Source organism: Macrobrachium rosenbergii, chromosome 16, assembly GCF_040412425.1.
Source record: "Macrobrachium rosenbergii isolate ZJJX-2024 chromosome 16, ASM4041242v1, whole genome shotgun sequence".
In the NCBI taxonomy this organism is placed as follows: domain Eukaryota; kingdom Metazoa; phylum Arthropoda; class Malacostraca; order Decapoda; family Palaemonidae; genus Macrobrachium; species Macrobrachium rosenbergii.
This window is the reverse complement of record NC_089756.1, coordinates 26,867,206-26,880,517: the sequence shown is the minus strand read 5'-3', so window position 1 is coordinate 26,880,517 and position 13,312 is coordinate 26,867,206.

Sequence of the window (13,312 nt, the reverse complement as noted above, 5' to 3'; positions counted from 1 at the left end):
ATGACAGAGAAGGATAATTGTTAGATAAAGATGAATTGTAAATCAGTATTCCGGTAAGAATATCAGTTATGGTTTTTCTACTTGTTTCATGTTAGACACAAAGGCTTCGTTAAGTTATTAACCCCTCCAAAAAGTAATAAGAGGGTACGATGGAAGTGTGGGGTTTACCGGTGAATAAACGGCTAATAAAGATATTTTGCGACTGAAGTGAAAGACAAAATAGCAAGATTTACATCAGAGGCCATCCGAAAATCCATAACATAACATTGAAAACATGCCAAACTTAACCCTCCAGTCAAGAACGAGAGAACAACAACGATTGAATAGCGCCAACCGCAGAGACGAAATAGGCCATATGCTCAAAAAAAAAAACATGGTTCATGGGCGTTATCTCTAATTATAAGAGCACACGCTAACCTAACGTCGAAAAAGTCAAGTATAGCTTAGTTTAACCAGACCACTGAGCTGATTAACAGCTCTCCTAGGGCTGGCCCGAAGGATTAGACTTATTTTACGTGGCTAAGAACCAAGTGGTTACCTAGCAACGGGACCTACAGCTTATTGTGGAATCCGAACCACATTATAGCGAGAAATTAATTTCTACCACCAGAAATGAATTCCTGTAATTCTTCATTGGCTGGCCGGCGACTCGAACTCGGGCCCAGCAGAGTGCTAGCCAAGAACTATACCGACCCTCCTAACGAAGAACTAACCTAACGACGAGCATCTACTATTTCGCATAGATGAAAAACATCCGAGAAATATTTAATAAACGTGTTATTTAAAGAGGATCTAAATGCGAATTAAAAAGTAACCCGTACAAAATTTTCATGTCCTGTGGTGCTCTGCAAGTTTCACTGGCACTCCCACTTCGTCCCCTTTTCGGAGTCCTTGTTGAAAGGTAACCTTTCTCCTTGAAAGAAACACGGTCATACGGCTCGGAGAAAGCTAAATAGGGAGGGAGGGAGGGAGGAGGAGGAGGAGGAGGAGGAGGAGGATTGCTTTCATGTCAGTTTGGGCTTATGTAAGCGTTTCATCTGCAGTCCTGCGTCCCATTCTGAGAACCCTTGGTAGGAAGTATGAGCTAAGGTCAAAATCCTTGACAAAGATTTTAGAAGATTCAAGATGGAATGCAAGAGAGAAATCCAATTAAGATCGCCTCTTTCTTTAAAAGTTCCATTTCCTTCCCTAAGCATCGAAGCCCTCAATCTCAGCAAAGCTTCGGGCTTTTGATACGGCTCCAAAACTTTGGAGAGAATCGCCATGAAAGGCGAGGTCAAGAAGGCAGATAAATTTTTCCTCAAGAGTCAGCATAGCTCCTTGAAGGGTCCTGAGAGTCTGTGTGTGTGTGTGTGTGCGTGCGTGCGCGCTGCGTTAGCTAGCTTATGTGCGTGTGTGTGTGTGTGTGTGTGTGTGTGTGTTTGAATTCAGGTTCTAACCAGGGCGGAAAGATAAACTCACTCTCTCCCCCATGGCTAAATGATTTCAGATTTGCTGGTCATGGCTTCTGCGAGGCCTTTTGGCAGGATTAGTCTTCCGAATGAGGTCACTCAGGATTCCACGTCTTCTTTTCTTTGCTTTTTGTTTTTGTAGGAAAAGCATACTTTTTCTTATTATTATTATTATTATTTATTATTATTTTTTTTGATTAGTGATACTGACCATGGAGAAATAGTGCGTAGCTTGGGAAAAAGTGCTATTCAAATTTTATTCGTTAATGGTTTTAAGGAAATGTGGTGTCATCCCAAAATTCGTATATTGATTTTACTTACTTTAACGTAAATATATACCGGAAATTTATATTTTCGAGCAATATTTTGACTGACAAAGCAGTTTGTCTTCGCTTTGGAATACAAATCCCGACATGTTGCGAACCAGGTGAGTCCCTCTCTCTCCTTCACTTCTCCCACATTTTAGTTTTCTGTAAAAAACAACTATTAAGATGGCTGTTTGTCTGACCGTCCGCACTTTTTCTTTCCACTCTTAGATCTCAAAAACTACAGAGGCTAGAGGGCTGCAAGTTGGTATGTTAATCACCCACCCTCCAGTCATCACTCATACCAAATTGAAGCCATCTAGCCTCAGTAGTTTTTATTTTATTTGCGGTTAAAGTTAGCCATGATCGTGAGTCTGGCACCGCTATAGGTTCCAAGAGCTCAGGTCACCACCGGGCCGTGGCTGAAAGTTTCATGGGCCGCGGCTGAGAGCTTCATGCAGTATTCTACGCTGTACAGAAAATTCGATCGCGCCGAAGAAACTTCTGCTCATTTTTTATTGTTTATTTTGGTTGCGTCGTCCAGACATCCTCTAGATGTTGGGATCGGATTGTCCATCCAATTGACTTCTCCCTCTAACGATATTGAGAAAACTGACATAGCAGTTACGCAGTAGAGATGATGTTGTCATAATAAATTCCTATTTCCAGGATGAATAGTCGTAATAGTTTTTACATGATACAAATATTCCTTGATATATTGATTGAATTTGTGAGTCGACGCTGATGTTTTTCAAGGGTTAGCTTACGGAGCTCTTTAACACCCATTTCCTCTTGCCCCAGCCTTCCAAGGTTTGTTTCTATATTATTTTAACCTTGTTGTTTTAAAGGGCAGGAGGCTAACCAGGCAATCGCATCCCTCATTGTTCTGAACCTGGAATTGGCTTGCATGAATATGAAAACCCTTATGGCTTCAATAATAAACATTTTTAGATTAACGTTGGATTTTAGTGCTCCTAACACTTTCCAAGGTCGATTTTGAACTGTATAAATGCAGTTCAAAAGACTAAAGCTATAACTAAATTAAAAAGTGCTAAACAGGTAAACGATTTTTTATCGGTATAAAGTTTTTCCTTAGCGAATGTTTCATTATTATTATTATTATTATTATTATTATTATTATTATTATTATTATTATTATTATTATTATTATTATTAACTTCTTCCTTTGCGTATGTCAGGCTTGTTTTGTTGTTATAAAAGTCACCTTGTGTAGATGCTACTTTTATTATTGCACGAAAAGTCTGACAGTACTCTCATTTCCATTCCATGACCAGCCGTCATCCATCTCATACATTATTAAAGGAGTTATTTATTGATGTAAATCGTATTCTCCCCACATACTTGATTAAGCGAAATGCTAATCTATGTGTTCCCAGTGACGTCATGCGGGTGGAAGAATATCTGTGTATCGTGTCGCTCTTGAAACAGTAGCGCTGTTTGGCACTGTACCGTCAGTGTGTGTGATGTCTCATACGGGTTCCGTCTTCGTGACGAGCATTTCTCTGAAGGGTCATTTTCATGGTAACGTATTGCTTGAAAATAGCATTTGGTTGCTTGATTTACTATAGCATTAGGGAGGTGCAACGACCGTTGTCTTCGACGCCTTCCTACATACAACAACATCGTTGTCGTCGACGCCTTCCTACATATAATAACATCGTTGTCGTCGACGCCTTCCTACATATAATAACATCGTTGTCATCGACGCCTTCCTACATATAACAACATCGTTGTCGTCGACGCCTTCCTACATATAACAACATCGTTGTCGTCGACGCCTTCCTACATATAACAACATCGTTGTCGTCGACGCCTTCCTACATATAACAACATCGTTGTCGTCGACGCCTTCCTACATATAACAACATCGTTGTCGTCGACGCCTTCCTACATATAACAACATCGTTGTCGTCGACGCCTTCCTACATATAACAACATCGTTGTCGTCGACGCCTTCCTACATATAACAACATCGTTGTCGTCGACGCCTTCCTACATATAACAACATCGTTGTCGTCGACGCCTTCCTACATAAAACAACATCGTTGTCATCGACGCCTTCCTACATATAACAACATCGTTGTCGTCGACGCCTTCCTACATATAACAACATCGTTGTCGTCGACGCCTTCCTACATGTAATAACATCATTATACCAATACCTGGTTAAAGTATCATTGGTACAATTCCTTTCGATAGGGCCAAATTCACAATACAGTAAATAAGATACAACGCGCATAATCATTCATTAAACTGTCTTCAGCATACAATATCTTTCAACTGTCATTACCGTCTTCATCGTAGAGCACTGAAACACCACTTGTAGAATAAACATTTTTATTACTGACTTGATAATACGATCATTTTCAAATGCCATCTTCAGAATACAGTGTTAACTTCAATATGCATCATTCATTCTATAAAATACTACCATCAGATTATAGTTATTCTAATGTCATCTTCTACAGAAAGCAGTAACCCCACTCCAGAATACCTTTTTTTCGTTAAAATTACACTTTCAGAACGTAGTAAGTCTACAGTTCTTTAAAATAATGGCTTCAGAATACACATGTTTTTTTTTGTAATATTACAGAATAGTTGCGAACAGGTCGTTCTGGTATGACGGTGTAATGTTGGGGGCGTCTGCCCCCCGCCAGTCAGGGCACGACACCCTAGGTTAAGGTTACGTTAAGGGAAGGTTGTCTTTGATCTGCTTTTACGCTGCCTGCAACCCTTCTGCACTCTTGCCAAATATATGTAAATACCATTTTCAGAACACACTAAATCAAAATACCATCTTGGGAGTAGGACATTAAATGCAAGATGGTATAATGCAAGATCTGCCAAAACGGATTTAAAATATCACCCTCAGAACATAGCATCTATTGAAAACACCATCGCTGGAATACGACTTTTCCTCAGAATACAATACTATATCTTATCCCTCAGATGAAAAGGTTTGTTTCTTATGCAGCATCCAGCGTCTTCAGCATCTCGTTAGGAGCATCTTGGCCCTAACTTTGTTACTCCTCGAGGCTCTTCGGAGGAGGAGGAGGAGGAGGAGGAGGAAGAGGAGGAGACATCAGCATGTCTCCTGGTTCCTCCGAGGAAGGGAGACGTCACCGTGTGTCGCGTCTCCCGGTTTTCTACTCGTTTGGCCATTCGTCTTTTTCCGTCTTCGGATCATTGATTGAATTTGTCCGCCGTTACCGACTGAGTTCTTAGCCGTGATGTCAGCCTCTTCTATGAAATTCTTCCTTCACTTTTTTTACTGCTGTGGATGTTGTTTGCGTTGTTAATGGTACTATAGGCGTTGGAATGTCAGAGTAAAGGCCGCCACTAACGCTATACCTGCGCAGTCATGCCTGCACTGTCGTCCTGTGCAGGCAAAACTGAACGTACTAACGTTCAGTTTTCTCTGCACAGCCATAACTGCCCAGGTATAACTGAACATTAGTAGGTTCAGTTCTGCCTGCACAAGCCGACTGTGCAGGCATAACTGCGCAGGTATAACTGAACATTAGGGGGTTCAGTTTTGCCTGCACAGTCCGACTGCTCAGGCATAACTGCGCAGGTATAACTGAGCGTCAGTGGCGGCCTTTAATGTTGTCATTCTCGTTTGTTTGTTTGTTTTCCGTCAATATGGATTGAATTCTCCAAGTGTGTTTTATTGGTTGGTGCTCTTGCTGTATTCAGATACAGCCCGTTGTTTTTGTCTGATGTGAATGTATGTGGTTGCTCTTTCCATCGGTATGGATTCCGTTCACTTAGAAGTGGCTGCCACTCTCTTCTTTGGATCTTGTTGTCAAAGTGTATTGCTTTTTTTATTATTGCTGCTGGGTCAAATGAAGTGTACACATTACTTATCAGTTTATATATATATATATATATATATATATATATATATATATATATATATATATATATATATATATATATATATATATATATTTATATATATCGTTCCATCATTACAAGACTGTCGTAACTCCAAAATCTTGATTTTTCAGGAGAAGCGTTTTAAAGTTTCAATGTCCTATAACTGCACCGAGATTTTGATTTAGACTTAAAATCTTCCCAGCGCCATCTCTCGGCCAAAAGTGCACTTAGACTTACGACTTTATTACCAAAAGACGCAGAATTAAATGGGCAATCTTATGATTATGTAACTCAAAACTTCAAATTTTTGAGTTACGACAGTCTTGTAATGATGGAGCGATATATACTGTATATATATATATATATATATATATATATATATATATATATATATATATATATATATATATATATATATATATATATAATCCACGTTACACTTTTGTATTTTTCAGTGAAGTGAAGTAATTTTTCAAATTAAATTTTTTTATTTTTCAGTGCAGTGAGTCATTTTTCAAATTAATTTTTTTTGTTTTTCAGTGAAGTGGAGTAATTTTTTAGATTAAATTTTTTATTTTTCCGTAAAGTGGAGTAATTTTTCAGATTAAATTTTATATTTTTCTGTGAAGTGGAGTAATTTTTTAGATTAAATTTTTTTTGTTTTTCAGTGAAGTGGAGTAATTTTTCAGATTAAACCTTTCTTGAAATGAACAGACACGGTTGGAATGTTTTTTTAGCTTATCCTTTTGCTGTTGATATTAATTTCTGCAACATATTTCTGATACACCCGTCATTTGCGAATTGCAGGTAATAAATTCCTTGTGAGTGTGCGTGCGTGGTTGGGTAGGTGGACTGGCTGAGTGATAGACCATAGGGCTTGTTTGCGCAAAGTGTCTGGTTCTGTACTGGCCTGCCCCCTACCAGTCAGCCAGTCGTGAATGAATACCACAGTCAGCTGGGAGTCAACAAAAATCCACAAGAAATCTTGAGTCTTAATTCTTTTGGTGCCATTTCTCTCAGGTGAAAAAAAGGGCATATGGCGGATATATACATACATACAGTATATGTATATATATATATGTATATATATATATATATATATATATATATATATATATATATATATATATATATATATATATATATATATATAGGAATAATCTACACACACGTGTGGAACAGAATGAATTTCTGATTGCATCAGATCGAACCCAGATCTTTCAACTGAAAGACCTGGGTCTGATCCTGATGAGTCAGAAATTTATATATATATATATATATATATATATATATATATATATATATATATATATATATGTGTGTAGATACATATATAAATATATATATATATATATATATATATATATATATATATATATATATATATATATATGTATGTATGTATATATTGTGTGTGTGTGCTTCTATGTTAGCCACGTTGCTCTTCGCCAGTATATTATTTTCCTTTTTCCCACCTCTTCATTAATGCGAGAACTTTGAGCGTTTGCTGTTTTTTCACGAGGAGTGACAGATCCAGTTGCCTATTTGTCCCTCGAAGTTTTTAGTATATAATCAGAAGAAAAATGTTAAGAAAAAAATATCTTTGGTGCGGAGAAGACGAAATTGCGTACACTTGTGCGAAGCTGTGGATAGCAAGACGAAAAATAGGAATATGAGACGAAAAGGTAGGAAAGAAGGAATTAAAGCGAAAAGGTGAATAGGAGAAAAGGAAAACGAAAGCATCATGATGAGGATGATTAAAATTAAGTGATGAAATGATTGACATGGGGAATCCCGGAGAGATTATATGCTTGCACGAAGGGATCGATTCATAAACAAAGAAAGCAATAGGGAAAAAGATGACGAGGTGCATGTTATTAATGCTTAAGTTTAGCGAAGACTGGAAGGCCGCTCGCTCATACGACCAAGGGGAGACGATAGGAACAAGGAAAAAAAATATGCTGAAGTTTCTTCGGCGCGATCGAGTTTTCTGTACAGCCGCTACAGAGTATAGTAATGTATGAGCCGCGGCCCATGAAACTAACCACGGCCCGATGGTGACCTGTCCTATATTGCTGCCAGACGCACGATTGTGATTAACTTTAACCTTAAATAAAATAAGTACTGAGGAGGCTAGAGGGCTGCAATTTGGTATGTTTGATGATTGGAGGGTGGATAATCAACATACCAATTTGCAGCCCACTGCCTCAGTAGTTTTTAAGATCTGAGGGCGGACAGAAAAAGAGCGGACAGAATAAAGTGCGGACGGACAGACAAAGCCGGCACAATAGTTTGCTTTTACAGAAACCAGCAAGAAAAGAGTGGGGCGAAGATTCAAGTCCCCCATATTTTCGGTGTGGAGAATCATGTGAAGGCTCACATTCCCTCGAAGTGGAGGAGACATGACGAAGAGCTAAGAGGAGGAGGAGACGAAGGCGATGGGATGCGGGTCCTGAAGTCGTCTTTGATTTGGAGAACGGCGGAGGACTGGGCAAAGCAGGGAGGACGAAAATCCGAAAAAGAAGAAAAAATAATCACACCACAAGGTAAAAAGAATCCTGTCTTCCCAAAGCAACGTATCTTGTTTGTTTCAGTCCCTTTTGAATTTTCTCCTGCTTTCCTTTTTCTTATTTTAGTTTTCTGTAAAAGAAAGCTATTGTGCCGGCTTTGTCTGTTCGTCCGCACTTTTTCTCTCCGCACTCAGGTCTTAAAAACTACTGAGGCTAGAGGGCTGAAAATTGGTATGTTGATCATCCACCCTCCAATAATCAAACATACCAAATTGCAGCCCTTTAGCTTCAGTAGTTTTTATTTTATTGAAGGTTAAATTTAGCCATAATCGTGCTTCTGGCAACGATATAGGATATGCCACCACCGGGCAGTGGTTAAATTTTCATGGGCCGCGGCTCATACAGCATTATACCGAGACCACCGAAAGATAGATCTATTTTCGGTGGCCTTGATTATACGCCGTAGCGGCTGTACAGACCTGTTTTTATCTTCATCTAACTTCTCACACAGTTACATATCTCGACGCACGCGTCGATATTAATGGCCGAGATTCATGAATCTTGCAAAGGTTTGGCGCCGCCGTTAAGGTGCCTCGTGGCCGTAAGTCGAATGTTATTGAAGAAGACATTTGTTTAGCTTTCGGTTTTGCTTTCGAAAGTCCTGGATCTGTCGTCAGCGCTCCGGGAGAGATGAAGCAACTGATGCTCCGCAGAAAAGAGGATGAATATAACTTTTCTGGGTGAGGATTTTAATAGCTTTTAATTGGAGGGGGAAGGGGGGGGAGGGGGAGGGTGGAGGAATTCGCAACTTAGTTTTTATTACTTTTTAATTTTTTTCGGGTTTTGGAAAATGAAACACCCTTTTTGGGTGGGTGAGAGTATTGCTCTTTTACCTGTGCTAAAAATTATGGATATTTTACGTTGGTGAAAAGGTATAGCTATTTTTCTTTTTAATCGGAGAAGAATATAATCTTTTTGTCGGTGGTAAGGGTAAAATTAGGTTTTTCGAGAAGGGAATAAAATTATTTTAGGTTTGGGAACTGGATACAGTTTTTTTCTTTTTTTTAGAGAGAGAGAAAGAGAGAGAAACTTAGCTTTTTTTTTTTGCTTTCCTCATCTATTTATCTGATATTTGTCTTTAGGCAATCGTATAGATATTTTATTCATTCCGGGTAAAGTTTTATTCATTTTTTTCCGGTAGAGTATTTTGGCGACGGAAGTATAGTTTTTCAAAGAAAAAATGGTAGTGGAGGAAAAAATATCTGATGTGTGGAACTATTGTTTCTTTTTTCTTATCAGGAGAAGGGAAAGCTTGTTTTATTTATTCTTTAGGAGAAAAATAGAGCAGATTTATGGAATATTTTTTTCAGTGGTAAGTAGCAATAGAGTCGTTTTTGTCGTCGAGAAAACAGTGAAAATGTATTGTTTTCCTGGAGGAAATGAATGCGGGGTGTATTTTGCATAAATTTGGAATGTATTCAATTTTAATCGATACCAACAATATGAATCATATGAAATACTGGATGTGATATTGGTCGCTATTTCATACATTACAGTTTGTATGTTTTTTTAACCATAAGCTTGTTTTTTGTTTGTTTGTTTGTTTGTTTACTTTTTGTTACGCACTGGTTCTCAGTTTCATCCCAGTCACCCACCGTAAAATGTCAGGATAAAGATGAGAAAAAATAATTGAAATATTTGGACAAACAAACTTTCCAGAAAATGTTTAGCTGTAGATTCACCTTTGACCCGTGTTGTATTTGATTCTATCTTTTTTCCCATTCCTAATTACGTTTTCCTTGATATATTTTGTAAGTTTTTTTTTTTTAAATAATATGACTCTTGTATCCTAATCGAGACTTTAAAGTTTATTTTTTTGTAATTTTTTTTTCTCAGTTTCATATTAAGAAAGCTTCCCCCCTCCATTCGTTTCTTTAAATATCAGAACGCTCAAGTTCTTTCGTTTCACAAGTTTTTTTCTGCTTGTTTTTACTCTTCTACCAGGTTTACTATTTATATATATATATATATATATATATATATATATATATATATATATATATATATATATATATATATATATATATATATATATATATATATATTATTTCAGTAGATGAAACCTATTCACATGGAACAAACGCACCAAAGGGGCCACTAACTTGAAATTCAAGCTTCCAAAGAACGTTGGTTTCAACCTCCCACCGCAGACCCCACACTGCGGCAGTGACTGATCATGGTACGGAGCCTATGATTTTTCATCGCCCTGGGAGGCGCGAACCTGACATCTGAGCGGCATGTCACGACACTGGCGACCATACCAGCTGACCAACTATATATATATATATATATATATATATATATATATATATATATATATATATATATATATATATATATATATATATATATATATATATTTTTTTTTTTTTTTTTTTTTTTTTATCACATGTTCTGTATTTGTCATTTTAATGTTTCCTGATTCTTTCCCTATCAGCGTTATAGCCCTCTCGTGTTTCATCGTGAATTTTTCATTTTGGTGTTCTACATTTCTCATCCGTTTTCCGAGTTTGTTTATCGTGATGTCTTATATTCAAATCAGCATTCTTTTCACTCGGCCAGATGTCCAGCTTGACTTCCTCGCAAGTGGGAAAGACCCCTTGGCGTAACTAGGCTAACTGGCGCGGGATCTATTGGGGCTTTTATATTTGTGGAGCTTAGCTCTGAATTCTCGAGGAGAGAGAGAGAGAGAGAGAGAGAGAGAGAGAGAAATGGGTTCGTGGACTAGGAGAGAAAGAGAGCGAGAGAGAGGATGGTTATATGGAGTGAAAAAGAAAAGATGGGTACTTTAAAAATCAAAGAGAGAGAGAGAGAGAGAGAGAGAAATGGGTTCGTGGACTAGGAGAGAAAGAGAGCGAGAGAGGATGGTTATAAGGAATTGAAAAAAGAAAAGATGGGTACTTTAAAAATCAAAGAGAGAGAGAGAGAGAGAGAGAGAGAGAGAGAGAGGATAGTGATACGGAGTGAAAGAAAAGATGGGTATTTGAAAAAAGAAAGAGAGAGAGAGAGATTGGTGGGTGGATGAAAGAGTAGATGATAGAAGGTGATGGACGGTTAACTTAAAAAAGAAATGGGTAGTGTGACGAGAAACAAAGATGGGAATTTGACGATGTAGAGAGAGAGAGAGAGAGAGAGAGGGACGAGCAAGTCAGATGGGTAGTTAGACGAGGAAGCGAGTGAGCTGTATAGCTGGACGAGGTAGAGTGAGTAAGCGAGACAAGTAAATAGACAAGAAAGAGAGAGAGATATGTCTGTAGTTTGACGAGAGTGAAAGAAAGAGAGAGAGTTGGATATTTGGACTAGGAAGAGAGAGTGAGAGAGAAGAAAGTTTGGACGAGTGAGCGCTAGGTAGTTTGACGGGAAAGGGAGGGATGTTTAGTTGGACGAATAGAGATGGGTAGTTAGGCGAGAATAAGAGAAGTGGGAATTGGAAGAGAGAGAGAGATGGAATGGACGAGGAAGAGAAAGAGAGAGAGATACAGGTGATTGGGGGACGAGGAAGAGAGAAGAGAGAGAGAGAGAGAGAGAGAGAGAGAGAGATGATTAGGGGGACAAGGAAGAGAGAGAGAGAGATGATTAGGTGGACGAGGAAGAGAGAGAGAGATAGAGAGAGATGGTCAGGTGGACGAGGAAGAGAGAGAGAGAGAGAGAGATGATTAGGGGAACAAGGAAGAGAGAGAGAGAGATGATTAGGTGTACGAGGAAGAGAGAGAGAGATAGAGAGAGATGGTCAGGTGGACGAGGAAGAGAGAGAGAGAGAGAGAAAGAGAGAGAGAGAGACGGTCAGGTGAACGAGGAAGAGAAGACAATTTTTTACATCTGTCAATATTTCCAAATAATCTGCTCTAGCTGAAACTTGCGTGTTGATTTCATCGCCGTGGATTACGTTGTTGTTACTGACTAAAAACACCGTAGAAACTGTATCCCAAACAAGATTCAAAACAGACAGGAGTATCACATGGGCCTGGAATCGTCAGCTTGGGCGTGCCAACCCATGGCTGAAAAACCATGATCCACTTTTGTCATGAGGACCTGCCCTTTATTATTTCTGTGTAAAATAAAAAAAAAAAAAGTAGAACAGAGAAGGGGGAGGGGAGAAAGGAGAGCGAGGGCAGCAAAGGAGGAGCGAGTAAAGAGAAGGAAGTTGTGAAAAAAGTTCCTATTAAGATGTAAAAAATAAAAAAAAATTTTAATAATAAATTCAAGAGCAAAGAGCTAGGCAAAGGAGGTGAGAGTAAAAGTCGCTTTGAAAAGAAAATACTAATTCTAAGCAGGAAATGCAAGAGGATGGAAGTTAGATAAACTTTTACTAAGACTTAGAGGAGACTTTGTAACTTTGAAGTTTAGCTCTCCACTCGTGGGTACTTTGCTTTTCCTTTGGACGTCTTAAGATGTGGGAAATCTCTCTCTCTCTCTCCACTTGAATGTTTTCTTTGAAGGTACTACTGGAGTGTGAGCTACTGCTTGAAGTATACATGCTACATTCTTTCCTTTCTTTTGAGAATATTTGGTACTTGTGCCGATGTGGTACCACTTGTCTAACACACGTTCGATTCCCAGGAGTTAGGAAAGGAAACTTAATACCAAGTTTCCGTATGCCCTTGTAGACTTGACCAGTCAGTTAGGTACCTGATTGGGAACCGTTCGTTGTGGATCACAGCTGGGAAGGGGGGCGGGGTTAAAAAAAATAGACGTGGGTGATTATTAATCAGTGAAAATTTATACCATAATATCGTCTCTCTCTCTCTCTCTCTTCTCTCTCTCTCTCTCTCTCTCTCACTTTGGAAGCTGAGTAAAGAGATGTCACACCATGGGAAAATAATATTGGGACTAGAAACGTTCTTCCCTCGCATTCCATCAACGTCTCTTTATCACTGAAACGTTTCGACGTTGACAAACAGCGCCTCAGTGTGACAGAATGATTGACAGGTGACAGAGTTGTACGTCTCCTTTAACAGTTATTGCTCTGTTGCTTTGTTTGCCGTTGCTTTTTTGTTGTTTGTATACGGTTTCCCCCAATACAATTTTTGCTGTACTCACTAATTTCATTGTTTGCGTTGCGTTTTATAGTTGGTGCATACACACA